Consider the following 7,639-nt stretch of genomic DNA (forward strand, 5'->3'; position numbering starts at 1 on the left):
TTTTTGGCCATCCGCTGTCTCGTTCAGCTAGCAAAAGTCTATGCTAAGTCTCATCCTGTGCCCTCGCAAGTCATAGCAAATGACTTTTACGTTGATGATATGCTGACAGGAGCAAATAGTCTGGAAGAACTGGCAAGAATTCGGCAGGAAGTGAGTGAGGTCCTGGAGGCGGGGGTTTCATGTTGGCCAAATGGGCGTCAAATCATCCCCATCTGCTGTCCGATAGTGGCCAGGAAAAATCTCTTCAGTTTGACTCTTCCGCTTCCATTAAAACACTCGGAATTCGTTGGAATCCGCAAACTGATTTGTTTCACTATCAGCTAGACGACTCCTTTGATTCATTACCCGCTACGAAGCGCAACATATTGTCAGTTGCGTCGCGATTGTTCGACCCATTAATGTCGACCCATTAGACCCATTATGTCCCTTAATTGCCAGGGCAAAGATCTTGCTGCAGCATCTGTGGAGGCAAAAGTTGGATTGGGAGGAGTCAGTTCCCATGAGTCTGCATACGAGTTGGAACAGGTTCAAGCAGAATTTATTCGACTTGGACAAAATCTCTATACCTCGCTTTATGGGTCTTGCCAATAATTCAACTGTCCAAATCCACGGATTCGCTGACGCATCAGGTGATGCGTACGGATGCTGTATTTACGTCCGTACCGAGGACGCTAAAAATGTTTTATCCCGACTTCTTACAGCAAAGTCTCGAGTATCGCCTCTCAAAACGAAATCAATTCCACGACTCGAATTGTGTGCAGCGCTTCTTCTATCCACGCTATGGTCTCAAGTTCGGTTGGTTGCAACGACGGCAGGAGAAGATGGGAGAGTGCGCGTGGCAGAGGTACGAACTTCCGCAGGCGTTATTAAACGCGCAATCCATCCATTGCCAATGGATGGTTGAAGCGCCGGAGGCCTTCAATGGGGCCGAAATGTTGGAGCAGCAGCAGCAAAATAGCATAGCATAGCATAGTATAGCATAGAATAGCATAGTATAGCATAGAATAGCATAGTATAAGAGTTACTATGGATTGTTACGCTCAGTCGCTGTTACGCCATCTCCCAGAATGTTCGATCGGCTCCCTTCTGGGCTGGGGCGACCGTTGGCATCGCTGGCTGCGACCAGTGCATTAAATGGATTTAAATTTAACGGCTGCTGTTTTGTTTAATTTCGCTGACACCGCATACCACCGTTTTCGGAACAACCACCATCGTTCCGGGAAAAACATTCCGGATTTTTCAAGATCTTTTCCAGGATTAAAAATAAAAGCGGTACCGAAGTATATAATGCAGTGGTGTGCAACACATGCAAAAATGTGTATAAATTCGAGAAAAGCACATCGAATTTAGTTAGACACAAATGCTATGTAATGGCAAATAGTCGTATGCGCAGCCATCCTGACGTAGACGTAGATGCTGAAACGAAGAAGAAGTGCACCAAGTTAGCAACTGAATGGACGGTTAAGAATGGGCGACCCTTCAATATAATAGCGGACTCAGGATTAAAAAACTTAGCCCAGTTTTTTATAAATGTTCGTGCTAAGTTTGGTGAAAACATAAATGTCGAGTCGTTATTGTCACATCCCACAAGCATCTCACGGAACATCGGAGCTCCTTATGAAATTAATTTTAATGAAATAAAAAAAAAAATTCTAGAGTTTAAGAAATTAGGATACGGCATAACTTCGGATATATGGACGAACGATTTTTTTAAAGAATCGTATATGTCCCTAACGATGCATTATATTAAAGAAGAAACCCTTAAAAACCGCTTGCTAGCAGTGAAATCAATGGATTGAGTCTCCTGTACCGGTAAAATTTTATTGATTGTGATGGTATCAATATTAAAAACGAACATATCTTCGGTGATCGAATTAAAAAGAAAATGGAAAGTATTTTACGGGACTTTGGGTGTGATTTGTTGATGGATAAACCCATAATAGTAACTGACCGATGAGCCAATATGAAAGCTGCATTTAGCGGATTGAGCCATTTAAGCTGTGTAAATCACTTATTTCACAATGTTATTGGTAAAGTTGTGAACGAGGTGCCCGAGTTATTGGAAATGGTGAATTGCTGCAGCACGCTTGTTAAATATTTTAAGAAATCGCGTAAAAACTCTATTTTAAAAAGCACCCTAAAAAGCTACTGCCCTACTCGCTGGAATACAATATATCACCTTTTCAAATCAGTTGAGATGAACTGGATGGAAATATCAAACATTTCATTTAAAAATAATGAAATAAGTAGAATACAAGATATAAATCTTAGCAACATTAGCGCAATGGTGAACCTTCTAGCTCCTTTGAAGCTTGATCAAAAAAGCTAGAGGGTAGCAGCTATACAACATTGCACCTGACTATTCCATACATAAATAATTTAAAAAAAATAAAAACACTTCATGATAATGATATTTCAAACTTTTACTTAACATATATTTAGATAAAATAGTTCAAGCCAATTTAAAACATTTTCATAACATAGCCCTTTTTTGTTCCCACCCACCAATAAACTATCACAATTTACAAACCCTGAGAAGAAATAAACAGTAAAAGACAAAGAGTCAATTATGATAGGTATTGAGGTACAGCCAAGCCGATTAAAAAGTAAAAAAAAATCCGAAAATGAACTCAACATTTTCATTTTATCATTTTTTTAATGAGCAATACCTTAAAGGACGCCTAATTAATGCGTCTATCTAAAACAAAAAATGTTGGGCAAGAATTATTTTTTTTTCGACTGTTCCCGAGTTTTTAAAGTCAAAATTTGGAAACAAAAAAATACCCCAAAAAATGATGAAATTTGAATTGAAAGCTTAATATCTTCCAGGCATTAAGCTGTAGATACAAAGAGTCTGGGTCGGATTTATAGCTGCAGCTTTTCAGCACTGCAAAGTTCTATACAACCAGATATAAGACACTTAAGTTATGTGAAAAATAGAAGCACTACCTCTGAAAAAAAAACATTAAAAAAATACCAGATTTTAAAAAATTTTAAAAAAAAAAACTACACTATAAAAAAAACAATAATTCGTTAAAAATTTTTAAACCCCGAAATCTATAAGCCCCCCCCTTTTCTCAAAAAGTCATTTAGGGCCACAGCCTAATTCTCGTGTTGACTAGTGTTATGCACAACCCATTCAGAGCAATAATATACTAACACTAATAGCGTATGAAATTAAAAATTATAAAAATGTTAATGCATATATCATACTGTTAAGATTTTGATGTTTTGCAATGGTGGACTAACAACAAAACATAATTTCCGTTGCTGTACAAAAGCCTGTTAGAAGATATTAGCCGTTCGAGCGAGGAGTGCAGCATCTGAAAGCTAGCTTAAAATCTAATATCCGAAAAGCGCTGCAAAATAGCCACCACCTATGATATGGTTAACCACAAAGGACGAAAATCTGTGGCAGGCACCATTTTAAAGATACGATAAAACTAAAAACGCAGTATCGTAGAAAGGACCATATCTACCAGACTGCCGAATCTGAATCAGATCGGATCGGATCATAATTATAGCCAGAATGAAGAAATTAAATTTCAGTTGCTTCCCAAGCCTACTTCAGATAATGAGCCGCTACACATTCTCTTTCTCGCTCTCCCTCTAGCGGAGGAGATGTAGAATCTAAATGGTACATATAGAATCTTCATTTTAGATGTAGAATATACATTGTATATGTAGATAACAGATATAGCAAAAAAATGTAAACTGTAACATTTTTTTTTTAATTCTAAAATTCTAAAAAATCATAAGCTCAAAAATTTGTATACTGACTGAGTACGGGTATAAGTAGAGTCGCGTCCCCAGAAGCGACTCACACGTTCCTTCTCGTTTCTTTTACTTCCTGTTTTCACTTACTGTACAGTATGTATACTGTACACCAATTTTACTGTACTCATTAACTCTTGTACAACTAGGGAGTGAGTGAGAACACTAGCTGTCAATACAGGCACTATGACAGCATTCACTCCTTTGACGCTGTACAGTAGGCTGGGCCAAAAAACTTTTTTTTCGAAATTCAAACGGGACACCCCTACTTTGTTACCTTGGATTTAATAGTAATTTACATGTTTTTATTTTTATTTTTTTTAATTTTTTAGAGGTTGCTACCGAATTTTACAACAAATTTTAATCAAGAAAATAAAAAAAAAGTTTTTGCTGAATGAGTTGTATAATTGTTGAAATCTATTGCATATATATTGATAACATTCATATCGTCATTAATCAGTTATTGGCAGTAAAAAACCTGCACAAGTTTTGGCGAACTAGCTAACTAAATATATCAACCTCAGCTGAACCTCTTGATTTTCACCAATCGTTAATTTTTTAAAAGTTACTAAAAATAAAAATTTTATTGAATAACAAATAACAGAATTGGGGAGTGTCCACTAGAAAAAACAGAAAACAAAATTGTTGGTCAAAATTTGGCCCAGCCTACTGTACAGTCAAAAACGTGTACCCGTTTTCAGAATGAATGATTCATTTGCCTTTTTGGATACATTCATGCATATGTCTAATACATATGTATCCCTTAACTCTTTGAGTACGGGTATAAAAAATATCACCATTAGCCCCTTTTTATAGTGAATCTCCTATATTCGCGGAATTGCCTTTGTAGAATTCACGTGTTTATTAGTTTTGTCTAAGATTTCATTGTTTCTATAATAAAAGTTAATAATAATAATTACAATGGGATGTGGAAAGCTCTGTATTGCGGAGAAGCGCGATCTTATGAAAAAATTAATGTTGGAGGGAAAACTTTGTTAATTGGTAGATCGCTCCAATAAAATGATTAAAAACTAAGAAGAAAAGTGTTTGGTTACGCAGCCAAATAGTGGACAAATGCATAGATTATAGCCAGTGGTGCAGCAGTAGAGTAAATCCTTATTATTGTTCGTTGTTTGCACTGCCCACTGTACTAAATTGTCATTTACCAACAAACTCATGCACGCATTCATGCTCCCTCACGGCAGCAGCCTATGCAGCCGTTCTCTTTCGCCTCTTCATCCCACACCTTTCTTTCTATCGCCCTTCGCTATCACTCTCTCGATCTGTCGCTCTCTCGCTCGCATTAGGGCACAGGCAATTCGGCCCGCCTGCCCTTTGAATTAGTCTTGATCTTGCAATCACTGCGCATCGTCTTGGAATCGAGCTATTGAATCCGACACCGTCTTGAATCCAGCTAACTATCCTTTCGACTCTGTATCGCTTATTCACTTCACCACAATAAACTGTGAATATATATATAGAACAATCATCGCCTTTTTAATAATATCGCAATACAACGCTACTGAAGAAGCTCAGTAGCTCAACAAAAAGACTATAACACGCGGACGAAAACGTACCCCTCTTCATGTCAAAAGACTAGTTCATCAGAGCAAGACGGATCCCTTGAAGCTTAAAATAAATGCGACGAACTAAACAGTTCGCACATATCTTTGTCAACATAACCTAAAAGACTGCAGCCCAAGAAGGGAACTACTTTTTAACGCGACACATATTACTAAGAGCATGAAGTTTGCCAGGGATCATGCAAATTGGACATGGTCGGATGAGTTTTAGCATGTCACCTACAACGATAGTTGCTGTAGCTGTGCCACTCGAGCTTGTCTGGGTTGTAAATCATAAGGTTGCACGCGCTTGCTCCGGCTGTATTATCGGCAGTAGGCGTGAATTCCGATATTCGCGTGCATATATTTGCTTGGACCGAAACAACTGCAATGTCTGCTAGCTGTGCGGGTGTTGTTGCAAAAGCAACGCCCACCCAACCTTGATCGCCCCATTTCCACTATTTCTCTTTTTTTTTTAATTATGGGATGATCCCTATTTACACCCGTACTCAAAAAGAGTCAAGGGGTATATTGTTTTTGTGGATGTGTGTAACGCAGAGAAGGAAACGTTTTCGACCCCATTAAGTATATATATTCTTGATTAGTATCAATAGCCGAGTCCATACAGCCTTGTCTGTCTTTCCGTCCGTTTTCTTTGTCGCCTAGAGCTCAAAGATAGAGCAAAGAAATTTTGTTTCCACACTGCTACAAAAGTATTTAAAAACTTCGTCCCGTCCCTTCCACCCCCACAAAGTTACGAAAATCTGTGGCAGCCACAATTTTAAAGATACCAGAAAAGTAAAAGCGTAGTATAGTAGAGAATGACCATATCTATCAGATAGCCGAATCTGAATCAGATCGGATTATTATTATAGCCAGAGTAAAGAAATTTATTTTCAGTTGCGTCCATAAGCTCCTCCAGCACGACACCACACTACATTTTTATTTTAATTCTAAAATTCTAAAAACTCAAGCTTACAAACTTATATACTGACTGAGTACGGGTAAAAAAGTAGAATAGAGAAGTAGAGAAGCGACTCACACGTTCCTTTCGTTATTCCTCCATTCAGACCAGGGGTGCACAAATCAGCTTACGGCAGAGCACTCACCAATACTCCCAAACCAAAACACAAATACGAATAAGCGAACAGTGCAATCTCGAAGAAAAGACAACAACAAAATCATAACAAAAGTCGGATAACACCAATCAGAGAAAAGACAAAACCGGTTTTTGCTGGACATACATACAAAGTTGTTTGCACGTGTTAGGCTTTCGGTATGCTGGTACACAGCACAAACTGTGTATGCATATGCAATTACAAAAACGAAAGGGCTCGCAGGGCAATGGGCCTGGGCATCGCTGGGTGAAACTTCGCATTGCGTTTCAACGCTTTGACGAAGCCCAGCTCCGATAAAACTCCAAACGCTCTGTCACATTCGGCTTGCGGCTCGTGGGGTAACGCCAGTGCACCACTGCGTCTGCGGCACGGTCCTTGGTCACTCTACGCGGATCGTTCGTTTGACCTGGTTAAGCATGCACCCCTCAATAAATCTCGGCTCCATACACGGCACACAAATAACAGACACGGAACGGACTCACAATTTGGTTTCGACGGTCGGCTCATCTGGCACACTGTAGTCAATCCTCTCCAGGAATTATCTCCCTCGGGCAATATCACTGACCCGGCTGCGCTGGGCAATCTTCCGGGCCAGGCTAAGAGAAACACACCGCGGGTTAATTTCCGTTTAAATGTTAAATTTTCACCACTCACTTTTAAAAAATTCCACTAATCGGGTTTAACCCCACTCGGCCTGGATTCTAGCTCTGCTTTACCTTGTGCATCCGCTTCGGATGACCAACAATTCTTCTGTCCACGTTTTGGATTTTTTCACTCCTATTTAATCCCTCTCACGTTGCGCGCCTTTACCACTACACTTAACTAATCTTATTCTCTTCCTTCTTTTCTTCAGTAACGGAATCCCGCTCTCACCGATACTGTCCTACACCATAGTCTCCTAGGAAAACCGATAGATGGCGCTTCGACCCTGCCCTCGACAATCTATCGCTGAGGTAGGACTGGAACACCACCATGAGTATGTCGACGGACCTTTAGTATTTATTTATTTCAATTAACAATTATCTGCTAATTATGGAATAGGAATAAAAAAAAACTAATTATATATGTACAAGAGAAAGGAAAGATACAATTTACACATTTTCTAAACTAAGGTTTTATCATTATAAATGTTAAATATTATTTTTTCAAGGATAATTCGGGGGATATTAAATGGTACAAGTAATT

Source organism: Drosophila obscura, unplaced genomic scaffold (genome assembly GCF_018151105.1).
Source record: "Drosophila obscura isolate BZ-5 IFL unplaced genomic scaffold, ASM1815110v1 contig_27, whole genome shotgun sequence".
Classification (NCBI taxonomy): Eukaryota; Metazoa; Arthropoda; class Insecta; order Diptera; family Drosophilidae; genus Drosophila; species Drosophila obscura.